This window comes from Quercus robur, chromosome 5, assembly GCF_932294415.1.
Source record: "Quercus robur chromosome 5, dhQueRobu3.1, whole genome shotgun sequence".
NCBI lineage: Eukaryota > Viridiplantae > Streptophyta > Magnoliopsida > Fagales > Fagaceae > Quercus > Quercus robur.
The window spans coordinates 29,787,699-29,813,651 of record NC_065538.1 but is presented as its reverse complement, the minus strand read 5'-3'; the positions used below and the strand labels follow the sequence as shown (position 1 = coordinate 29,813,651).

Sequence of the window (25,953 nt, the reverse complement as noted above, 5' to 3'; positions counted from 1 at the left end):
CAATACACAGAAGCACAAATTAACATGTGCAGCAAAATTGGTGATAGTGCACCAAGACATAGATATATAGCACAACTGACAAAACTGTCATTGAGACAGGTTAACATGACCATGATATGCAATCAGATATAGCATTTGAACATTCAGAGCAGATAACATAATTCACTCCATCAGAGACATGAACAAGGGGAAAATATTTCAACATGAAGAAACCAAACATCCACACTGGAGCACGAGGTTGAGAGACATACATTATGTTATCATAAAAACTCAGTAACCAAAACCAAACACCAACATCAATACTCAAGCAAGTGTAATGAGTAAGTCAAATAGACACCAAACCCATTTCAGAAAAGATTCTCAGATTCAATAATAGACAAAAATCAGAACAATGAAAAACACATTGTGACTGCTCAGCATGAAAACAGGTGAGAACAATATCAAACAAGACATGCCATACCCATTACACAAAGAGATAAGTATAACGAATACAATACCAGTCCAAACAGTAACAGAAATATGCAGGAAAAAGGAAAATGAGATTGAGAAAGCAAAACCCATACCTTTTCTTGATGATTTGGATAAGAAATGAAGCACCAATGAGGTTCGAAAAATGGATTCACGAAGTGTTTGGAAGGAAAATAGTTTAAAGAGAAGATGAACAGTTACAAAAGTTCGAGGGAAAACTGAAAAAGGTTTAAAAACTGCTCCTGTATCTGCCAAACACGCGATTTTCACGACTTGATTAAGTCGCCACACAATCGCCAGTTCAAGCCGCCAAATCACACAAGAACAAAATTTTGAAAAATTTGTCTAAGTGTTTTTCGCGACTGGAAGGTCTACCCGCGAGTGAGTCGCGAGCTGAGCCGCGAAAATCTCTGAGTGAACCTCGCGACTGGACCTTCCACTCGCGAACAAGTCGCCAAAAATGACCAGCGAAGATGCGACTAAGGCTCGCGACTTGACATACCCGCGACTGAGCCGCCAAAACAGGGCAAAACTGGATTTTTGAAATTTTCAGATTTTTCAAATAAAATACTTTCCAAAAACACCTAAAACACTCAAAAATCTTTTTGTGCTTGAATTAACAAAGATTGAGCATGTGAAAACACATTTCATCAAGTACAATCACACAAATAGATATGGCATTTAATGAACATAAACTTGTGTGTTGTGTGTGGATATCAACAATGAGATAGTCCTTCGTCTAATGTGAAGTTTCAATGATCAATTCAACCAAGGCATACACAATTAGCACTAGATCATGTGACCCATCTCAATTATAGAAATATGTATATATGACCTCCCACACAACTTGATAACATAGCTTGGAGCTTATCATTTGACTCCACTTTCAATCATAACATTTGATCTTTTTGATCTTTTTGAGGCAATCACCTCTCATTGTGAGAGTGATATTTGACATTTTACCTTAATGAACAAGCCTTTGGCTTTTTGAATAAACATTCACTTTAATATAAGGTCGCTTACCCTTTTTCCTAGTCAAATACTAGAATGTGCGACAGGCTTTTGCAGCTCAATATCTCTTTTCATTTGGAGATTTACATTTGGTGAGCTCTTTTTAGCAAAACAAAAATAAAAAGTGGGAAGATATATAGACACAAGTCTATGCATGTCTCAAGATCAACATAACCATTCACTAATCATTCATGACAAGTTTGAAGATCTATTTATAACAATCACATAGATTTCAAGATTTTTCCCACAGTGATATGAGTGCATGAAAACAAGTAATGCTCGAAAATGCACAAAGCCATTAGCACAAAGGTACAAGGCAAAACAAGTTTTGAGACAAAACTCAACAAAGTCAATCAAGCTTTTTGATTTTCTAATTTTTATGTGGTTTTTGGATTTTTGACACAAGAAACAAAAATATTGATAAAACAAAATTAAAAAATTTTCACAAGTAGACAAGCAAACAACCAACATCAAAAACAGCAAAAAAATCAAACAAACATTGTCGCAAAGCATAGGAAGTATTAATGCATGGACATGTTGTAATGCTTATGCATGAGTACCCTTTTTCACCCGCACGTCACTTACGTGAGAAGCTTTCCAAGCAGTTGGTGAATGCACCAATCATCTTCATCACGTTCATCATTCCTGGATCTCCATTTTGATCTCTAGATTGATCACCTGCCCAAATTCTCCTATCATTTCTGGGTCCTCCTGACCTTTGAGGAGTTGCACTGTTCTTTGCTCTCAGCTTTTGGCAATTTGGTCGAGTATGCCCTTGAAGTCCGCAATAATGGCACACATAAGTTCCTCTAGGACCTCTTTGTGGTCGTGGACGTGACTTGGCACGAGATTCAGACCTGCCCATAGACTGATTACGGGAATTCAGCATCCGTTGGTTCACCACATTCTTCTTCTCCTCCATCTCGAGCTTCTCACCAGTAAGGTCAGCTACAACTGGATCTTTGGCCTTTACAAACTTCACTTCTTTAGTGACATTTCCAGATGAACTACTTCCTCCGGTATATCCCAGTCCGGATTTGTCTGAAAAGCTCTTTTGAGATGATATAACATCATCTAGCTTCTTGGTGGTGACCCTCTCTATTTTAGCATTCGCTTGCACAACCTCATTCTCAAGAAATCTCACTTTTGTGTAAGTTTCGGACAACTCACCATTCAGTGTTTCTATCTCACATTTGGCCTCCCTATATCGAATTAGGAGACTTTTGTAGTCCTCCTCAGCCTTCTTCATTTTTCTCACAGCAGCCTTGGCCACCCTTGTGTACTCACCAGACTTCTCCAAGAGTGAGTTATAATTCTCTTGAAGATTTGCTGCGCTTTCATCTTCTTCAGCATCTGATTCTTCAACAATTCCTAGTGACTCATCATCACTATGTTCTCCAAGGTCTTGTACAAGCAGATTTAACTCATCCGAAGACTCAACATGAGCAATAGTCATAAAAGCTGAATAGTTCCCTTCTCCATCACAGCTCTCTTCAGATTCTGAGTCAGAAGAATCTGAGTCACTCAAGGTCGTGGCATACACCTTGCCTTTCGATTTCAAATAATTCGGACATTCCTTCTTAAAGTGTCCATGCCCGTTACATTCAAAACAAGTGACACCTTGTGTGGGTTGGGATTCTTTTCCATCTTTCTTTTTGAAATCCCTCTTCTCCCTTCCAGAACTTTGGAATTTTCTCTTATCATCAAATTTGCCATTATTTTTGAATTTCAAAAACTTTCTGAAATTTTTTACAAGATAGGCTACATCTTTGTCAACCACATCTTCTCCTGATGAGTCTTGATCTTCCACATTCTCATTAATGGTCTTTAGAGCAAGGGATTTACTCTTCCATTGATTGGGCAGCGACATCTCATAAGTCTGCAGAGAACCAACCAGCTCCTGTACTTTGATGTCGTCAAGATCCTTGCTCTCTTCAATGGCTGTCACTTTAGCACGAAAACTTTCCGGCAATGATCGAAGGATCTTCCTTACAATCTTTGAGTCCTCCGTTTTCTCCCCCAAGTTGAACTTACTGACAACCACCTCATTTAGTTTCCCATAGAAAGAGTCAAAAGACTCATCCTCACTCATTTTGAGCTCCTCAAACCGAGTGGTCAGCATTTGTAACTTGGTGTCTTTCACTCTCTTCGTGCCTTCATAAGTTGTTTCCAGAATCTCCCATGCTTCTTTGGCAATGGTAATGTGAGAAATCCTGTGAAATTCATCTGGAGACACACCACAGAAAATAGCATTGAGTGCTTTACTGTTAGCATTAGATGCAGCAAGTGCTGCCTTATCCCATGTGGATTTGGCTGCCTCAGGTTTGGTCCAACCAATCTCAACAGCATCCCAAACGGATTCATCAATAGAACACAGAAAAGCTCTCATACGAACCTTCCAAAAAGCATAATTACTACCATCAAAACATGGAGGTGCATTTAGGGATTGAGACCTATCCATCTCAAAAGGGAGTCAAGGATCACACAATGGTAATGAAACCAACAGCAGTGTATCCGCTCTGATACCAATTGAAAGTTCAAAAACGTGTACAAAACACCTTTGAACGTTTAGACCCCCAAAAACCAACTTAACCAATTCAAGCAATATGACAAACAACTAGTGTGCGGAAACTTAACACATGCTATAATATGAAATTGGTTATAAACTATCTAAGCCATAACAAAATAAAATCCACAGCAGATAAATATAAAGGCAAAGATAGAGAGGAAGGAAGATGCAAACACAAAGACAACACGCGATGTGTTATCGAAGAGGAAACCGAAGTCCTCGGCGAAAAACCTCTCCGCCGCCCTCCAAGCGGTAATCAATCCACTAGAAAATAAAGTTGGGATACAAGGATAGCAATAGACCCTCCAAGCCTAATCTACCCAGTGCACCTAAGCCCTCCAAGCTTCTTGCTCCAACGAGGTTGCGCCGAATCTTTTTCTTTTCTAGCTTTCCGGATTCCGCTACTAGTCCGTAGCATCAACCAATGAAGATTGGCTCCTTCCTAACTGCTTCCCAGAAATCCAAACAACTGTCTCACAGTGATGATAATGGTGAGAACCAGGTTTGGTATAATGCCTCTCAAGGATTTGACAATGGAGAGGAAGAGAGTTAAGGAATTTGAAGAGACTCTAAGGTAGAGATTGTGGATGAAGCAATCTGGTTTTTCTTTAGGGTTTCTCTCTCAAAATTCTCTCTGGAAGCTCTCTTTCAATCGTGGGTTAAAGGGGTATTTATACTAGAGTGGAGAGGAATGTGAAACGTCAGGTTTTATAAAACAGGGGTGGCTCGCGGCTTGACCAAGTCGCAAGATCCAGTCGCGAGTTAACCGTATGGCCAGTTGTCCTGTAGTGCTCCAGCTAGCATGACTGTTCATCTTCCAGCATGCTTGGCACGTGTGCTGCTTCTGGCGGCTTACTGCCGCGAGTCCACCCGCGAGTCCCAGCCGCGAGTCTCTGTTTTCTTGCACACTCTTGAGCAAACTTCACTCTATCTCACTCACTACCCTTACAACAAACCCACCTAAATACAGGGTTACTAAATGCTGAATTACAAGCAAATTTGGCACGGAATAAAGCCAATTAGATGGTTGAATAAATTCAACCTTACATTATTAAAAAAAAAAAAAAAAATGCAAAACATAATTAAATTGGGAAACCAAAGTAGCGTAAATTCCTATATATTAAAAAAAAAAAAAAAAACTAAAAAAGAGTTTGTGTTTGAGTGAAAAGTTTGTATTTTAAAAAAAAAAATCCAATGTTAATCATTTAAAAAATAAAGAACGAATTCATTATAAAAAAGAAAAAGAAAATATTTGGAAACAAGTTGGTGCAAACTACAAATAGAAATAGTCCTTACCAGTATCCTTTCTCAAGTAGCTAGTTCAAGCATAAATCCTCCAAATTGAAAATTTTAAGTCAGCCATGGATAATAAGCAAGCATAAAAACAACCTCAAATTCTTATAAAAATCACATTCACCCACAGGTAAGTTCTCCTCAAACTCTGAATACTTGACAATCATGGTAGGTAAGAACTCAAACAAAGTCAATGATAAAGAAAAGAAAAAAAAAGAAAAAGAAAAACGAAAAACGAAAAAAAGAGGGACTTGGAAAAGAGAGAATCTAAAAAGCTATTGGAGCCTTTGACAATATCTGTTTAAATTATTTAGAAACCAAATCTGAAAGTATAAGAAGGAGCCTCTGACAAATTTTGTTTAAATTGTTTAGAAACCAAATCTGAAAGTAGAAGAAGAAGAAGGAAGAGGATGTAGAGCTAAATTGAATGTCATCATTATAAAGAAGAAAGAGAGAAACTGGCAAAGTGTACATGAGTTTGTAGGTCTTAAAGTATGGGAGTTTTAATTTACATATTTTTATCCCCGTTAAAAGTATATATATATACTTTTATTAATTAAAATACCCCTAATATATTATATTATCATTACATTTAAAAAATAAAAAATGGAGCATAAAAGGAAATTCAATAACTAAATTCAAGAAAAAAAAATCAAATCCCAAGTTCACCTCATTTTCTTAAAAGTTAGCATACCTCTTCAAGATTTAAAATTTAAAATACCCACAAATTTTCCTACTCAAAAAAAAAAAAAAAAAAAAAAAAAAAACTCACAACTTTTACAATCTTTTCTTTTTACAATTTGGTTAGCGGAGGATTCTAATATCCTAACCAAACTTCACCTAAACTCTAGATACGGTTTTTATTTTTTTCTTAAAAAAAAAAAAAATAAAAAAACCCACGTCTAACTAGGTTTCAAAAAGAAATAATAGCCCACTAAACCACAACTTCTCCTAAGCTCACTATCTCTAATTTATATATATCTCACACAATTTCTAAAAGGAAAAATATATCTCATACATGTTTGGCACATATTTTTCCTAAAAATTAGCACACACTATCTCTATTTAAAAATATCTTCCACGTTAGTTTCACTGCACACATTTTTTATATTTTCTCTTCATTTGTTCCCACCTTCATTTTTCTTTGTTGCCAAAACCGTGTTCTACAAAAGGAATCAAATTTTGACTTTTTTTTTTGGTGTGTGTGTGTGTGAAATTTACAATAGTGATTATTGTATTTAATTATGGGTTTTTTTCCTTTCTTTTTTAATTTAATTTTTATGAAAAGGTTGTGAGTGAGATTGCATTGCCATTGGAGTCTAATATAATACACCATCATCAAATCTAAGAAGGAGAAACTCTATTTACAAAGACAAAAGACTTCTTTATCACGACTACTGGTAGTATGTATTTTGATGAGGATTTCGCAATCTATAGTTGGTTTTTGTTGAATGTTGCTACGTTATTTTTACAAATGCATTCACATAATGTTATCAAGTTTTGATATTTATTCTTTATTAGGATTGTGTTATTTTAAATGTTATCAAGTTTTGATATTTATTCATTGTAGGACTGTGTTGTTTTTTAGACTACTGTAGGACTGTGTTATTTTAATACCATAATGTGCTTTTCTTAAAATTTATTTTCAATTGGTAGTTTGCCAAAGTTAGTTACTTAGACGGTATTGGAACCTTAAACAAAATCCCAATGATTAATGAGATTGAATATTGATGAGTCGAAAATTTATGATCGTCATTAAACTAAGATCTTCATTATCGAAGAGAAGACGTTATGCATTTTTACACTCATTGATGACAAAGCGTAACGGACAGAACAACGGTCACAGAATGAGCTGTGAACTTCAGACAAAGTGTTAGGACATATGTGATTCACTTGTTAGGAACATATGTCACTATTTTATGTAATTGGCTTAACCTTTGACAAAATGCACTTTACTTGTATTTGGGTAGATTTAGGATGTGTTTAAATACTTCAAGAAACCATGTTTCAAGATCAAGTGTTGAAGCCTTCAAGTCTTTCCAAGAAAGCAAGCTGAAAGTGCAAAGTTACTAAAGCTCAACAGCTAGCATGTGTCGAGGTTTAAGGAAGCTGTTCAGCCCATGTGCTCGACACCTACTCAACAGCTGCTCGACACCTCCTATCTGTCGAGATTTAAGAATTTCAGAATTCTGATATGATTTTCTTGGGATCCGTGAATGTGTCTTTGGGTTTTCTTTTCTCCTAACCCTAGACATAGAAAAGGATTGTTTTAAGGGTCGTCAAGCAGTACACAAGTTGCACAAGCATTGAACAAACTCTGTTCAAGCAATTTGTAACCGGAGACGAAGTTCTTGCCCTAGTTCATCTCTTTCTCTTGAAGAAGTTTCTGTGTATGTGCACCATAGGGTTTTGTGATTAAGCATTTTCTTGATCTTCATCGTGTGGATGAACTGAAAAACTTTGCAGCCAACAACCTTCTTAGTTGGTGATTGAAGTGGCGTACTGGGATCCGTGCATCAAAAGTGGAAACTGTCACTACAGAACAAGTCCAATTAGGTATTGGAGTAAGGGTTCAATTGTAGGTTGGTAAAGTACATGAGATTCCTTTACTTGTAACCGCTCATTGTGATAATAGTAGAGTTTCGAGAGTGGTGACCTGAAAATCACCCGGTGGGGTTTTTGCCGTAAGGTTTTCCCCATTCGTAAACAAATCACCGTGTTATTTATTTTTCCACTGCATAATTAGTTTATTGGTGATTTATTTGTGCTACCACGCATTTGCATGTAATTGAATCTAATTAATTTAACTTGGCTAAATTAATTGATTAATTCATCACAAGGGGTCAATTCATTTTTGGCCTATCATAAAGATTTTGTAACACACTAGCCATTGAGTATAAATACAACAACTCATTGCCAATTAATGAGGCACACAACTATAAAAAAAGAAGGCGTTAGAAGTTAAAGGTACACACAAAATACTCTACAAAGATCACTCTCTAGTCAATTCTCTCTAAAATCTTTCTTCCTTACTAACTTAAGCGTTGAAGGCGGTTTGGCTAACGCCACACTAATGTGTTACTCTTCCACCTAGTTCGTTTTGCAGGTTTTCCTCCAACAGAGATGACCCTAATCATAGCTTCATCCATCCGCTACGACGAGGAGCTCAACTGTTGATTTTTTGCATCATTAGTTTGGCCGTCTGTGGGAAATGCTAATAATTCAAGCCATCTTTCCCAGTGACAAAAGAGTTCCTTGAAGTACAAGATGGAACCAGAAACTGTATAATAACTAGAAGCTGTGCAACAACAACAAATCCAGGCCTTCCTGGCTAATGTGGAAGAGCTGACTTGCTAGAATGAAGAGTTGCGAAAGACAATGGAATCCCAAAATGTAGAACGTCGATGAACAGTTGAAAACCAAAATGAAGAAGAATCAAACTCCCAAGCCAATAGGCGAGACAAAAACCTTAAGAGAAGATGGATGAGTTAAGATGGAGAATGAGCTTTGCAACATGAGAAAGGAGACGGACGAGTTAAAAAGTGCCATGAAGGACAAAGGTGGGGAGAATTTGGATGGGATGATCTGAAGGACAGACTCATCATTCACCACTGAAGTATTGAACCATCCCTTCCCACCGAAATTCCATCTCCCACAGTTGGAATCATATGATGGTTCCAAGGATCCGTTGGATCACATTGAATCATTCAAGACATTGATGTTGTTGTAGATGACCTCAGACAAGGTGATGTGCAGGGCATTCCTAATGACACTGAAAGGAGCAGTTAGAGTATGGTTCAGCAAGATACCCCCAGGAACTATTGCAAATTTTGAACAACTCAGCAAGGGTTTTGTTCATCATTTCATTGGGGGGCAAAGGCACAAGAAGCCAATCGATCATCTTCTAAACATTCAACAGGTAGAAGGAGAATCATTAAGACAGTATGTGACCTGATTCAATAAAGAGCTACTACAGGTAGACGAAGCTGAAGATCAAGTCATCCTGATAACTTTCCAAGCAGGGTTGCTACCCGGGAATTTTTTCTTCTCAATCACCAAAAGTCCACCAAAAACAGTCGCGGAATTGCTCCGAAAAGCTCAGAAGTACATAAATACAGAAGACGTGGTGCTTGTAAAAGAAATGAAAGGAAAAAGGAAGGGAGATGAAAGAACAAGCAACAATCACGATAAGAAGAAAGAGACACGAAGTGTTGGGTAGACCACAGGGAAAAAGAAGGAACTTCCAGATAGGAATCCAAAGTTCACTAACTTTACTCCTCTAATAATGCCAATTGAGCAAGTCCTGATGTAGATAAGGGACAATCCCTCCCTACAATGGCCACAGCTAAGTAGTACTCCAGCAGAAAGAAGAGACAAGAACAAGTACTATAGGTTCCACCAAGACCACGGGCATGCATCAACGAGTGTAGACATTTGAAAGACCAGGTGAAGACTTTAATCTGGCAAGGGAAGTTACAGAAGTATTTTAAGAAAACGGAGCCCTATAGATACCAATGGAAGGACGATAAGGATAGAGATCGAGAAGCAGGAGATAGTAAACTTCCTGCAGGAGAGTTAAAGATGATTTTAGGAGGATTGACGGTAGGCAGAATGCTAAAGTCCCAGAAAAAAGCCCATGAGAGAGAAATAAATAGTGTCCATTCACGACTCCCTCCAATAAAGATGCCATTGAATGAAGAACCTGATATCGTTCTGTCAGAGAGAGATGGTCGTGACATTAGGCAAACCTATGACAATCCATTAGTAATCATGCTCAGAGTAGAAAAATTTAACATCCACCGGGTACTTATTGACAACAGACGCTTAGCAGATATCATCTATTTACTTGTGTTTCAACAGATGAAACTAGACAAGAGAAGGATCAGGTCTTTCACCTCTCCTCTGGTGAGCTTCATTGAGGATAGAGTCGTCCTTAGGGGCATCGTCACTCTAACTGTAATTACAGGCACTTACCTAGCACAGGTCATTAAGGAAATCGATTTTCTTATAATTGACTGCCCTTCAACATACAACATCATCTTGGGAAGACCTACACTCAACAGGCTAAGAGTAGCGACGTCAACATATTACTTGAAGGTGAAATTTCCAACAGCCCATGGAGTAGGAGAAATCAGAGGAGATTAAGTTCTAGCAAGAGAGTGCTACCAAGCTGCCTTAGCATCTAGGCAGAACCACACATGGGTGATCAATGAACCAGAGCCTATCCCTGAACCGTTAAAAACACCACAGGAAGTTGAGATCGTCCCAGGAGATTTGACAAAGGTATTGAAGATAGGATCAACACTCCTAACTTTAGAGAAAGGGAAGATAGTTTCCTTTTTGAGGGAAAATCAAGATGTTTTCACTTGGAAACATGAGGATATGCCCGGAATTGATAGGAAGATCATACAGCATCGTCTCAAAGTCAACCCAGAATGCAAACCTGTACAATAGAAGTAGAGAATATTTGCACCAGAGTGCAATAAAGCAGTAACTAAAGGAGTAGAGAAGCTACTAGAAGTTGGTTTCATAAGGGAAGTCTTCTATCCAGATTGGCTAGCAAACGTAGTAATGGTAAAAAAGAGCAATGGCAAATGGAGGATGTGCGTTGATTTCATAAACCTGAACAAAGTCTGCCCAAAGGATAGATTCCCTTTGCCAAGGATTAATCAACTGGTAGACTCAATTGCTAGACACAAGCTCTTAAGTTTCATGGACGTATTTTCTAGATACAACCACATCCTAATGGATGAAGAAGATCAAGAGAAGACCTCATTCGTCACCAGCTAAGGGTTGTATTGCTAAAAAGTTATGCTCTTTGGATTGAAGAAAGCAGAAGCCACATACCAAAGATTGGTGAACCGCATGCCACCAAATTGGAAGGAATGTGGAAGTATACGTAGACGATATGCTGTTGAAAAGCAAGGACGAGGCCAACCACTTGGACAATCTGAAAGAAAACTTCAGCACACTACGTAAGTACAATATGAAACTAAACCCTGTAAAGTGTGTTTTTGCTATTGCGTCAGGGAAATTCTTGGGATTCATGGTGTCCTAGCAAGGCATAGAGGCAAATCCAGACAAAGTAAAGACAATAATCGAGGTCAAATCACCAAAAATAGTGAAAGAGGTTTAGAGCTTGACAAGAAAGGTCGCAGCTCTAAACAGATTCGTCTCTAGGGCAATGGATAAGTCATGCCATTCTTCAAGGTCTTGAAAAAGGCCTTTCAGTGGACTGACGAGTGTGAAGAAGCCCTTGCAAAATTAAAAGAGTACTTGACGAAGCCATCATTGCTAAGTCCCTCGGTGATGGGGGAAAAGCCATACCTCTACTTAGCAATGTCTAACACTGCGGTAAGTTCAACACTAATTAGAGAAGAAGAAAATGTCCAGAAGCCAATTTACTTTACCAACCAGGCATTCTAGGGAGCAGAGGCAAATTACCCAAGGATGGAAAAGATAGCTTTCGCATTGGTGGTAGCCTCCAGGAAACTCCGTCCTTACTTCCAAGTGCACTCCATTGTCGTAATGACAGAACGACCGATAAGAAAGACGATGAACAAGATAGATGCAGCAGGACGACCCCTTCAATGGGCAATTGAACTGGGCCAATTCAACATTGAATATCAACCTCGAGCAGCAATCAAAACCCAAGTTCTAGCTGACTTCATCACAGAATTCACTTACCCCTACAAGGAAGAAGAACTCCCCATGGAAATATGGATAGTCCAAACATATGGGACTGCCACGAAGAAAGTAGGAGGGGCAAGAGTAGTGCTTATATCTCCAGAAAGAGAAATACTGAAGTATGCAGTTAGACTGTAATTCTTAGCAAAAAATAACGAGGCAGAGTATGAAGCATTGCTAACAGGGCTAAGTCTAACAAAAGCTCTCAAAGCAAAGAATCTTATCGTCCAAGTTGATTCTCAGCTAATAATTGGACAAGTGAAGGGAGATTATGAAGCCAAAGAAGAGAGGAAACAAAAGTACTTGAAGATCGCCTAACAACTCTTGCAACACTTTGATAGCCTACACTTTGTGCAAATTCCTTGGACCAAAAATGCAAAAGCTGACTTCCTAGCAAGATTGGCCTTGTCAGATAACTACAATGCGACCTTCGAACTATGTGTAGAGATAAAGGGGCAACCAAGTATAGAAGGTGAGCAGGCTCTGAAGATAAAAGAATAAGATGAGTGGATGATTCCCATTGTCTGTTATTTGAAAGAAGGATGGCTCCCGAAAGATAAAACGGAAGCAAGGAAGATATAGATCAAAGCAGCCTGCTTTGTCATTATTGACGATGTATTGTACAGACGAGGTTATTCACTCCTATACTTAAGATGTGCCAACTCTAAAGAAGCAGATTATGTTCTCTGCGAGATACACGAGGGAATTTGTGGAAATTATGCTAGGGCAAGGTCTTTAGCAGGAAAGACACTCAGAATAGGATATTACTAGCCGACTTTACAGAATGATGCACACAACCTTGTTAGAGCATGCGATAAGTGTCAATGCTTCACAAATATCCAGATGAGACCAGGAGAGACGATGACACCTATATCCTCACCTTGGCCCTTCACCCAGTGAGGGATTGACATTATGGGCCCATTCCCTTTAGGAAAGAAGCAACTCACATTTCTAATTGTCGCTATTGATTACTTCACAAAATGGGTAGAAGTAGAACTAATAACAACGATAACAGAGGCTAAAATCACCAGTTTTGTATGGAAGAATATCATCTGCAGGTTTGTAGTCCCGCATGTCATAATATCAGACAATGGAAAGCAGTTTGATAATCCCAAGTTTCAAAAATTTTTCCAAGACTTAGGAGTTAAGAACCACTACTCTTCTCTAAGACACCCTCAGGCCAATGGTCAGATAGAAGTGATGAACAGAAGCTTGCTCAAAATTATCAAAACTCGGCTTGAGGGGGCAAAGGGGGAATGGCCAAAACAAATGTCCTTTCGGCATATAGGATAACCACAAGAGTTCCAACAGAAGAAACATCATTTAGACTGACATTTGGCACTGAGGCTGTCATATCAATGGAAGTGGGACTGACAAGCCTCCGAATCAAAATCAAAACTTATGAAGGTCAGAAGAACTGGCAGGAGCTTAACAGCAATGTATATCTAATTGATGAAGTCAGAGAGGAAGCCATGAAGCGAATGGCCAAGCGCAAGGAAGCAATGACCAGATACTACAATAGAAAAGTCAAGGTAAGAAGGTTCAACATAGGAGACCTCGTTTTTAGGAAGATATCATAGGCAACAAAGGACCTATCTCGAGGAAAACTGGGACCAGCCTGAAAAGGCCCCTACGAAAAAATTTGTCACTCTAGAGAAGGCTCCTACTACCCTAAGTCTTTAGACGGCCAGGAACTACCTTGACCATGGAACATAGAACATTTGAAGAAGTACTACTAGTAAGGAATCTTTTACGTTTCAAGTTGCCCCGTTTTCATCTTAGTATGTACGACAGTTATTACTTTTGTCATTCATAGATCAATAATACATGAAAGCATTATCCATGCGTATTTATCAATGATTATCCATGTGTTATTTATCAACAAAAATATGTGTGACACTTAGGAGTTATTCTTAGGAGACATCCCAAGGATCTCTGTCGTAAAAATTTCAAATCAAAAGCACAGCTGACATCATCATAGCCATCAAAGTTGTTAATACACAACTACCAAAATTGACTAAATCAAAAGTTGTTTAAACACAGCTATTATGAATGAACAAAAAATGGTTAACCTAAAGACACTCATGACGATGATTAAAAAAGCTATTCAAACACAGCTAAACATAAAAAAGTTGTTCAAACACAACTAACATAATTATTCAAACATGACTCGATAAAAAAGTTGTTCAAACACAACTAAACACAAAAAAGTTGTTCAAGCACAATTAACATCGTCATTCAAACATGACTCAATAAAAAAGCTATTCAAACATAGTTAAACATAAAAAAGTTGTTCAAATACAACTAACATCGTCATTCAAACATGACTCGATAAAAAAGCTGTTCAAACACAACTAACATCATCATTCAAACATGACTCCATAAAAAAGCTGTTTAAACACAGTTAAACATAAAAAAGTTGTTCAAACGCAACTCACACCGTCATGACTCAATAAAAGAGTTGTTCAAACATGGCTAAACATAAAAAGTTGTTTAAATACAACTAATATCGTCATAATTTAGTTGTTCAAACATAGCCGAACACAAAAAAGTCATTACCATCGTCATTCAAACATGACTCAATGAATGGTTGCCCAAACACAACCGAGCATGAAAAAGTTGTTTAACACAACTTAAGCATGAAGGTATCCAAAAAAACGTTTGTCATTTGAACACACAAAGATTTACTAATAAAAAAATTATAGGTTAGCAGTTCAAAAAAGGAGTTGTCATTGTCAAAAAGAAAATGCATGCCCAAAACACATAGGCCCAAAGAAATTGTTTAGAAGATTTGCTCAAAACAACGAGCCCATAAAAGACATTGTTTTCGTCTTACAATATATATATATATATATATATATAGAAAGAAGAAAATAAGTCACTGTTCATTAGGAGCTGGATCTGCAGGAGTTATGATCATGGCTTCTTCTGTCACCTCAACTATGGTCGTGGCCTCTTCCATCACATTCTCAGCTATAGCCTTGGAAGGACGATTAGCCAGTAGTTCCTTCTCAACCTCACCCATGACAAGGCCAGAAAGGTCCAAATTCGGGTGATGCTTTGCCATCCATATTTTAAAGAGCTCAAAACCCTCCATGTAATACTCACACAACTCATTTGAGTAAGAGTCGGCCCCAGCTTTTTGCAACTTGAACTGCAAATCACCTATTTGTTTGTCCTTTAGCTTACAAAAGTCCTTCTCCACTTGAAGTCTCTTCTCCAAAGCTGCCACACATTTTTTGTCATTCTCAGCCTCGACTGTAAGGATGACAACTTTGTTCTTAAGCGTCTCATTCTCAGTAGAGAGGAATTTGATCATAGGCTCAGTCGTGACCACCCTCCTTTTCAAATCTAGAAGCTTCCTAGAGACGAACAAGGACTCCCTCAAAGCCTACATATGAAAAAAAAAAAATCTTTCTTAGCAAAAGCAGAACAAAAAAAGAAAAAAAGAAAAAAAAAAAAAGGCAACCTACATTATCAAAATATACTTGCACAAGCTTTTGGATATGAGATGACATCACTTCATTGGACGACTTTGCCATCAAAGGAATTAGGTCATCCATAGAGAGTGCCTCGTGAGCCTTCAGAGCAGCAGCATCGGCATCATCCTAGAAAGTTGGGAGAAAAGACTTGTTGGCAACCTTCTTCTTCTTCTTCTTGGTTTCCTCCACTGCGGAAGCAATCACTTCCAGAGACGAGGTAAGGGAGGCAGGACGCTTAGCAGGTGAATGGGTAGAGGGAGGAGTCACTATAGGCTTGTCTTTAAACACATCGCCCGCCTTCAAACGTTTCCTTGATAGGAGGCCACTGACGAGGCAGCCTTTTGCCTTCTTTTCCTAAGCTTCAACAAACTTTTGTTTACTGAATCTGGTCGTCATTCCTGAAAGGAAGGAGAATTATAAATAAATAAAAAAAGAAAAAGAAAAAAACATAGAAAATGGAACACTCATTCCTTTTCACAACTTTGAGGTTTTTCCGAACCTTACTAGATGGTTCTGGACCAAGAAAATGAAGGAGTAGTGATTGGGAAGAGACAAGCTTGTCAAAATCTTTGATAGTCTCCAAGTATTCTTTCACCTTCTCAACATGACTGTGATATCTTTTCTTTAGACAAGGGTGTTGAGGAACTGCAAAAAGCAAGTATATCACATATCATTGTCACTCACAAAGAATAAATGAATAATAGAAAGAACAGACAAGAAGGACACACCAGACGTAGGAGTTCCCCAACTACAAAAAAATTGAGGTCTTCATCCAGGCCCTCACCAAGGATGAGCTCCCAGCCACTACCCGAAATAAAGAAGAAGTTTGGTTTCCAATTTTTGAGGGACGATGGAGAGTCAAGTATTAACCTCAAAGCCCTATCCCACGGCTTAAATTCATAGTAGCCAGGGTCATTGGACTTTCTCAAATAATAAAAGTGGAGAAATTCATCTTTCTTGATGACGTCCCTATCATTGGCAGACATCCACACCACCATACAAGAAATGACGATCTGCTAAGCATTAGGCATTAATTGTGCCTGGGCAATGTGTAGATATGCAAAAAGTTCCCTAATAAAGGGGTGAATGGGAAGACGAAGACCACTAGTGAAATCTGATTCGTAGAAATAGACTTCATCAGCATACGAGTGATAGGCCCTATCCTCGTCACTCTAAATCCTAATTCTAACCGAATCAGGAAATTGAAACTTATCCCTGATTCGCTTCTCATCTTTCCCTAAGAGGGCACATGGGATGTTCCAAGCATTATAGGGAGTAGAAGGGGAAGTAACCTCGGGAACCTCGAAATCATTAGATGAAGATAAACCCATTTCCAACTCACTAGACCTAATCTCCCCAAACATTTTTAGAAACCTAGCCACTCTAGCAGAACGAGAAACCAAAGCAAATAAAGAAGAAATGACAAACCTATATGGACAATCCTCACCCATGAAGAAACTAACCCCCTTGAGATGCTCTCCCTCCATAATCTCAAGCAAACAACCTAAGTGAGCAAAAAGAGATACTAAGGGACAATCGATCTTAACAAATGAGTAATTTACCATGGAAGAGCAGAAAAAGAGAGAGGAGCACGAAGAACTTACTAGGAAACGCAGAATTGAAAAAGAAAGCTTGAAGAAGAGAAAATCCCTAAAATGCCAACTAAACAAGGAAAGATTACGAAGAAAAGGAAATAAGAGGGGAGATTGTGAGATAAATGGCCAAAACATGTGCGGGAAAACCAAGAAAAGTCTGCACGTTAGACACATCTTGACCGTACACGTGGCACTCAACAGGTCAAATATCAACTCATCATAAATGCGCCGTACACGGAATACGAAGCATCAGACGGTTATGTTTTCATCTCGTCTAACAAATGAAAATTCAAACAAGGGGGCAATTGATGAGTCGGAAATTTACAATTGTCATTAAACTGAGATTGTCATTAACTAAGAGAAGACGTTATGCATTTATTACGCTCATTGATGACGAAGCGTAACGGACAGAACAATGGTCACAGAATGAGTTGTGAACTTTAGACAAAGATTTTGTAGTGCACTAGCCATTGAGCATAAATACAGCAATTCATTGCCCATTAATGAGACATGCAATTATAAAAAGAGAAGGTAACAGAAGTTAAAGGTACACACAAAATACTCTACAAAGATCACTCTCCAATCAATTCTCTCTACAAATTTTCTCCCTTACTGACTTAAGCATCGAAGGCGATTTGGCTAACGCTACACTGGTGTGTTACTCTTCCACTCAATTTGTTTTGCAGGTTTTCCTCCAATAGAGACAACCCTAATCATAGCTTCGTCTATTTGCTATGACAAAGAGCTCAACTGTTGATTTTTTGCATCATCAAATATCGTACTTAACTATGAAGTAACAATGGTGCAATACCAATGTTGCCTCCTATTTAATGTTTGCTGCTTTTCTTATTTTTAATCCCTACTCCTTTTTTTTTTTTTTTGGATTCAGATCCTTTAGATTTTTTAGGGTACTCTACCAAATAGATTTCCTTAAATCTTTGTCATTCTTTAATGAATTAATGGTCTAAATTTTGCTATGTCAGCATTCCACTAATAATAATCTTGATTGTTTTGTTTGCAGCATTGTTTTATTATTTTAAGAATATTGCAAGTAGAATGTTGACATATCAGAATCTAGATCATTAAATTATTTAAGAGTGGTTAGGATTTAAGGAAATCTATTGGTAGAGTACCCTAGGAAATTTGGAGAATTTGAATCTTTTTTAGGGTTATATATCAATAATTTTGTTTGATTACATATTTGACACATTGGATGAGTTCAGGTGATCGAGAGACTGTACAAAAATATTGTATGATTCAAGACTGCCTTATATAAAGTGGTAGTCATTTATCAAGTGGTTGTTTAAGACTTTTTTTTTTTTTGTATAAAAAAAATTTATCCTACCTATGTCTATATTTATCAATTTGTGTAATTCTACATTGGATTCAATTTACTGTTTTTTGGAATACTAATGTACATATCATCATTAATTGAAACCCCTACCGTTTAACTTTATTTTTCTCAATTACATCTCTTCCATATGAAATTAATTATCCCTAACAACTGTTGTGCCTTTCACTACAACTTCTTTCATTTTTTACGAGAAAATATATTTTTAAAATTAAAAGATATTATTGCTCATGTGCAAGCCTTTCCCATAAAAGAAAATGACTAATACAATACACCATCATCAAAATACATGTACCGACTTCATATCAAGGGAGAAAATGAATAATTAAATAAAAAAATCATAGAATTACCAACCTGGATTGGAGATGTAAGCCCCATAAGTTTCTATATAGTCAGTTCCTTGTAGAGAGAGAGAGAAAGCGAGAACTAGATATCCATAAAATTAAAAAAAATAATAAAAATAAAAAACCATAAAAAGAAGAAGAGATGTAGATGAATGCGTGTGGCTGGTGAATTTGTTATGGGATAAGTCATCAATCTATGGAGTTTATCTTTGAGTAGTTGTGGTTAATTTTGAATTTTAAATTTTAAATAAGAGTGAAGAGACACGTGATGATAGAGGAAAATAGATAAGTAGATTAGTGGGAGGAAAGAGAGGAAAACCGAAGGATTTTTTTTTTGAAAAGGGAGATTTCTCTACTATTTTTTTATTTTTTGAATTTTGTTGGATTACAGTTTTAACTTTATTTTTTATTTTTTAGGAATAAAGATAAGCTAATTAAATTAGGGTATTTTTGGAAGTCAATGGGATAATAACTAATTTTCTGAATTCTCTTAATAAATAGAGAAGAGAAGAGATAATATATGTTTTTCTTTCTAAAATTCTAGAAAAAAAAAAAAACCTTTAAGTTTTGGATTTTAGAATCTACTACTAAAGTTCTTCTCAAGCACGATTTCTCATTTAAAGATGGACACATTCACCTACTTTTTTTCTAAAAAGCCCATCTTTTTTGTTATTTTAGAGACAACTATGAATTATTGACTTTCGGTTGACTTCTTCACAATTTTTCATATCGGCATTTTTTATTTATATTTTTTTAATTTAATTTAGTTCGATTTATTTCTTTCGATTTTATAGCACCAAATTGCAAAAAAATTATTAATTTTCTTTATAAAAAAAATTTAGTTTTTTGGTGCCATACAACCACTATACTTATAGGAGACATAAATTATCACATAGTCAGGAAAATTGTAGATAAAATCGAAGTATTTGACTTTTGGTTGACCTCTCCACAATTTTCCACATCAGTATTTTTTATTTATATTTTTTAATTTAATTTAATTCGATTTAATTCTCTTGATTTTATAGTACTAAATTGCAGAAAATTTATTACATTTCCTTAAAAAGAAAATTTAGTTGTTTAGTGCCGTACAACCACTATACTTTTTTTTTAAAAAAAAATGAGAACAACCACTGTACTTAAAGGAGACCTAAATTATCACATAATCAAAGAATTTTCAGATAATCCTAACAAAGTATATAATAACTCATTAATATAAATCCATCTCAAAAAATGGAATATATCTCCATTAATTTGATAATTTCTACATTGATGACATTTTAAAAAAAGATCTATCATATTTCCTTATATCAATCAATCACATTTTTCAATAAGATTTAAACTCTATAATTATATCAAATGAGACTCAACAAATATATATCATTTTTAATTTTAATAGGATTTAAATTTTATATCAAATGGACTCTACCAACATATTCATCCTTTAAAAAAAATATTATATAACCAAATTTGATTAAGAATTCATAGCCCTAACCAAATTTGATTAGGAATCCATAACCCTATATTATATTATAAATAGTTTTTTTTAGGGATTATTTGTTACAATTTCAACTCTCTTGCATCGATTTTGGTTCTTAGAGCGCCTTCAAAACAAACGGTATGTAGAATTTTCTTATTAGGTTTAATGTTTAACATATATGGGTCATCCTTCTGTACCCCCTTTTTTTTTTTAGGGGTACGGTACCCACCTAATTTTTAGCCATTTGATTTACTTGTTAGCCGTTTGTATGATTTTAATAGGATATCAGTTACCGGTCAGTCAGGTTAACATATAAAACCCCAAAAAAAAAAAACAACATACGGTTCTTCTTCTTCTCTCGCATCTGATCTGATCTGATCTGAAGCGAGTTCCTGTGGGTTCTTCTCTTTCGTCGTCTCTTCTCTCCAACCTTCATTGTTGATGTTCTTAGGTAAATCACTGAACCTATTTTTTGGCATCTGTGTCTTTACAATCTAGAGTCTCTAAATTTCTTATAGCATTCATTTAGGGATTTTGATTCTTAACCCTTTTCCTCTATATTTGTTGAAGTTAGGGAAAAACCCTAGTGGTCTGTGTGCATGCCATGGATTCTGTCTATTCCATCAATTGTAAATTTGAATCACAAAATATTGATAGGATTGTCTAGGTTTATTTGTGCCTCTGTGGGTTTTGTTTGATTTGTTTATGGCCAGTAGATTTTGGGAATCATCGCTCGGGACAGAGGAAATAGAGGAACAGAGCAAGAAAACAACAGAGAGGAGGAACATGCGGAGAATACAGCGAAACCCACATCGGAAAGCGAGTCAATTTCAGATCAAGAATCGAGGATAGCTCCCGAAACCGAGAAAAAGTTGGAGTTTTTGAAAGAATTCGAAGGTTCAATTAAAGAAAGATTCCTCAGCTCCTCAAACATTGAAGAATTGAAAGCTGTAGATGTCTCTGTAGGGCCTCTCATACTCACAAGGTGTAAATCAGAACCAGCAAGAACCGGAGAGAAGCTTGATCCAGACTCTAATTTCTGGAAAAGAAGAAGGTTGGGTCTCATTGGTTCACACTCACAACCTGTTTTGTGATTAAATCCATTATTATAATTTCTATCTCTTTTATTTTATTTTATTTTATTTTTTTACTGAATTGAAAATATTTTTGGGCAGCTGAATTTGGAATTGGTTTTTTTTTTGTTTAATATTGAAAAAAAAAAAAAAATACATGTGGAGCTATATATATAGGAGAGAATCTCTATGGCTCTATGGTAATATAAAAAGGTAAGTTTGGTTGTACACCGAAAGCTGAAAGAAATGAAATAGGTGTGTTCATCTATATCTATCTATGTGCTTTGCTTTGCTCTGCCACTCCTCATGGGCAGCTGTCTGTATTTACTACTTTTTATTTGTTTGTGTCATTTAAATCAATTTGTGTTTTTCAACGAATTTCATGGAACTGGAAGTTTGGGACTGTTCTCAATGTTTTCTACTTTTGCTTTATGGACTGGTTTGGGGTAATGGGATTTTGATTAATATAATAAGCATCTTTGGATACTCTGACCAACTTCAATATTTGTTGAAAGCCTATGTGTATAATAGCTTTATGAGGTGACCCCCACATCCCACATCTTATTGTAATACATGTTCATATCTCTGACTGTTTGATATTTAGGGGTTTATCTATAGTATAAAGAATAATAAATATGAAACATGATTCTAATTTTTTTAATGGGGGCTAGTTTGCCACTTTGCCTCTTTTTTTTTCTTGTTTTCAGAGAATTGCAATTAAGATTTTTGACCTCTTGTTTACTTTCAACTTTTAAAGATTTGTTGATCAAAAAGTATGGTCTAAAGGTTCTATGATTAATGTCTAAAATGTGAAAGGTACGTGATCAGGTCATTGTCTTATAGCTTTTGGATATTTCATTTAAGGATGATTAGGGAACATAATCCATCATCCATTTCATAATTCACATTAGATAAGAAACATAGGGTGGAAAATTTTCGTTTGAGCTAAACTTCTTTGATTCAGACCACTTTACAAAGATTAGGTTGAGATAATTGAAACCTGGTTCAGGGCATGTTTGCCTTAAGTTTATTTTTTTTTATTTTTATAAATTTTATTCAGCATAGGGACATCTATTTATCTTAACTTTACTGGTTGGAGTAATTTAAAAACTGCAACTTGAGACCAAAATTCTTTAATTGTTAATATGCCAAAGTTGAAAGTGAAGAACCAATAGGGAGTTACCTAATCACTTATGACAAACAGGAAAAGTGAATTTCATAATCATAATACAGATCCAAAAGCCAAACAAGCAGATGATAAGAAAAATTATCAAAGCATTCATTTTGAAGTGTGCTTTGTTGCAATTTCTATCCAGTACAATGTAAGTTATAAGGTATGTTGTGTTACAGCTCTGCCAATTTGCATATGTATGTTGTACTGTGTGATGTCAATATTATTTAAAAGATTATATTGTTTGTAGAAAAGTTTGTTATTTTAGAACTTAATAATGCAGAGCATAAGTTTTAAGTTTTTGAAGTGTTTTGCTCTCCAATTAAGCTATTCTGTTAGGATTTGTGCACTTGCCATTTTTTTTTAACAGTTATAGGTTCTTAAATCTGATTCTCTATATTAATTTTTCAGACCATTCATTGATGTTATTGTTTAATTCTAGCTCATCATAAGTAGGAGTGAACCTCATGAAAATCTGTCATGTAAGCATTTATCCTTCTAGCTCTCTCTTGCATTCAATGCTTTTTTTGGGATATAAGCATCCAACCTAAACCCAAAGCTGTTTTATCCTTGTTATTGAAAAATTATCAATTATCAATTATCTAATTATAGTTGATAATTAGAATGACATCCATGTAAAAAGATAACATCTGGAATGCATATACACATACAATTGAAGTCCATGTAACAAGACCAAGCTCTAAAACAAAGCTAAAACATTGATATGCACCCACAATCATTTACATTATTACTCAACTTTCAAATAATAAGAAACCTCTCAAAGGTTCATTATATGATTATATCATTTTTTTAGCATGTTGTTGTTTACTAGATTTTTTATTTATTTAATAAACTTATTATATATGATTTTGAATTTGTTGATATTGTCAGGTTGAACTAGATGAGCCAAAGTTCTTGAATAATAATAGTTTTATAAATAAATATCTAAGGCTCTATGCAAAGAGATTTGCTCTTATGAACATCTCCTTTTTTTTCAAGCTCTAATAGTTATACCATGTAAATGCAGATATTTCTGTTGCTAATGGAGTTGCAGAAGGGATAATAAGAAATTCCTACGAGTTAGAAGTTTCCCAGTTCAGAACTTAAGAATGAATGAGCCAGAAATGCATATGCTTATGATTGTCTCTTTTTTCAATTGTTGCCATGATGGTATTCAAATATAGATGTGAACAAGACACATTGTAGTGGATATCTTTTTAAATGATTTTTTTCCCTTTTTAGATGGATTTCTTTGTAGTTTGTCTACTTCTTTTAGATACTTTGCAACAAGTGACCGGCTTGTAGTTCATGAAAGTGAGTTATATATCAATTCAAGTTATAAATATTATGAGATGAAAACTACCATATTTAGATCCAAGTGCAAGTAGGTGGTCTGATTTCTTTGGATCATCTATGGCACATTCAAATAGAATTAGTGAATTTTGTTATTTCAAATGTGAATTTATGGAAAAGTGATTTCTTAGTAAACAAATTGTGGCATATACATATGGAATATTTCCCTTGTCATTATATTAGTGGTATACTTCTCGATTTTAACTAACCTAGTAATCATAATAGATTTAACATAGGCGAAAATGTACTTTTGGTCCCTACATTTTGGGCCTTGTTACAATTTGGTCCCTAAATTGATTTAGGTCCTAAGTCAGTCCCTGATTTTCAAAAATCATTTTTAAAATAGTCCCTACCGTCAACCTAGTGACAGAAAATGCTGAGGTGGCAAACGGCGTGCCCTACTTATTGACATGGCATTGACGTGGATAATAAAATATTATTAAAAAAAACTTATTTAGCATTTTTGAAATACCACATCAAATTTAAATTAATAAAAAATTAAAACAAAAATCCAGGTCAGAATTTTTAAAATAAATAAACATTAATTTAGTTAAATTAACAAAAAAAAAAAGTTTTTTCAGTTTAAAAATTTGAGTTTAAAAAATGGGTTTGTTTTTCATTATTTTTCTGAAGAACATTGTTCTTCTTCTTCCCCAGGACATGAACTTCATGCTTCATGTTCTTCCCCAAATCAAACCCAATAAATCCAAAAAATCAAACCCATAAACATCCGGTAAATCAAACCTAATAAATCCAAGAGATCAAACTCATAAACCACCCAATAAATCTAAGAAATCAAACCCATAAACATCCAGTAAATCAAACCCAATAAATCCAAGAAATCAAACCCATAAACCTCTAGTAAATCAAACCCAATAAATCCATGAAATAAATATACAAATCCACATCAGGAAAAAAAAAAAAAAAAAAAAAACCACAAGCACAAAACCAAACTCACCGAGACAACTCCATCTCCGAAACACAAACATGGCCACACCGATCTCCATGGCCACACCGATCTCCACGGCCACACCAATCTCCACCTCCACTACCGACCACCCACCCCTACAGAAACCCAGAAAAAAGCAGCTGTATCTCCGGCTCAACAACCACCCATGCTACTTCACCACCAGCTCCTGCTCCGGCCGTATCTCCATCCTCTCCCAACCCATACACCAAACCCAACCCAACAAAAAATCCAAATGCTCCGGCCGTATCTCCATCCTCTCCCAACCCATACACCAAACCCAACCTAACAAAAAATCCAAAGGCGGCTCCTGGCTCTTCGTCTCCCACGACCCAGCCGATCCTGACTCGGTCATCTCCCTCCTCTTCCCCGACTCACCAACTCGCTCCGAACCCGAGTCCGAACTCGTCCTTCGCTTCGAACCGCTCATCGTCGCCGTGGAGTGCAAAGACCTCGCCTCAGCTCAGTCGCTGGTCTCCATAGCGAGGTCGGTCGGGTTCAGAGATTCTGGCATAACCAACGCGAACAACAAGCGCGTGATCGTCGCGATCCGCTGCTCGATCCGGCTGGAGGTTCCGTTGGGGACCACCGAGTCTGTCATGGTCTCGCCGGAGTTCATTCTCACATCGTCCGCGTGGCTAACGAGAAAATGGAAGAGACAGAGAAAGAGAGGATCTGGAAAAAAAAAAGAAGAAGAAAGGAAACGAAAAGAAGAAAGATACAGAGAAATAGAGAATCTGAAAAGGTTTTTTCTTTTTTTGTTTTTGATTTTGAATTTTTTCAGTTTAATTTTTTTAAAATTATTTTTATTTTTTTATTAATTAAAATGCTGACTTGTCATTAAAACGCTGACATGGATGCTGACCTAGTATTTTTAATAATATTTTAATATCCACGTCAGCGCCATGTCAGCAAGTAGGACACGCCGTTTGCCACATCAGCATTTTCTGTCACTGGGTTAACGGTAGGGACTATTTTAAAAACGATTTTTGAAAATCAGGGACTGACCTAGGACCTAAATCAATTTAGGGACCAAATTGTAACAAGGCCCAAAATGTAGGGACCAAAAGTGCATTTTCGCCTTTAATATATTTAGAAGTAAAATCTACCCC

At 36.3% G+C, this 25,953-nt stretch overlaps 1 long non-coding RNA gene across 1 annotated transcript; it reads left to right on the top strand.

Annotated features, from left to right (window-relative positions):
• The first annotated feature begins 20,597 nt into the window (after nt 1-20,597).
• On the top strand, nt 20,598-23,880 carry LOC126725737 (uncharacterized). The gene is made up of 3 exons (XR_007655573.1): nt 20,598-20,728; nt 20,994-21,331; nt 23,549-23,880. It is a non-coding gene; the product is annotated as an uncharacterized LOC126725737 (long non-coding RNA).
• Nucleotides 23,881-25,953: the final 2,073 nt, after the last annotated feature.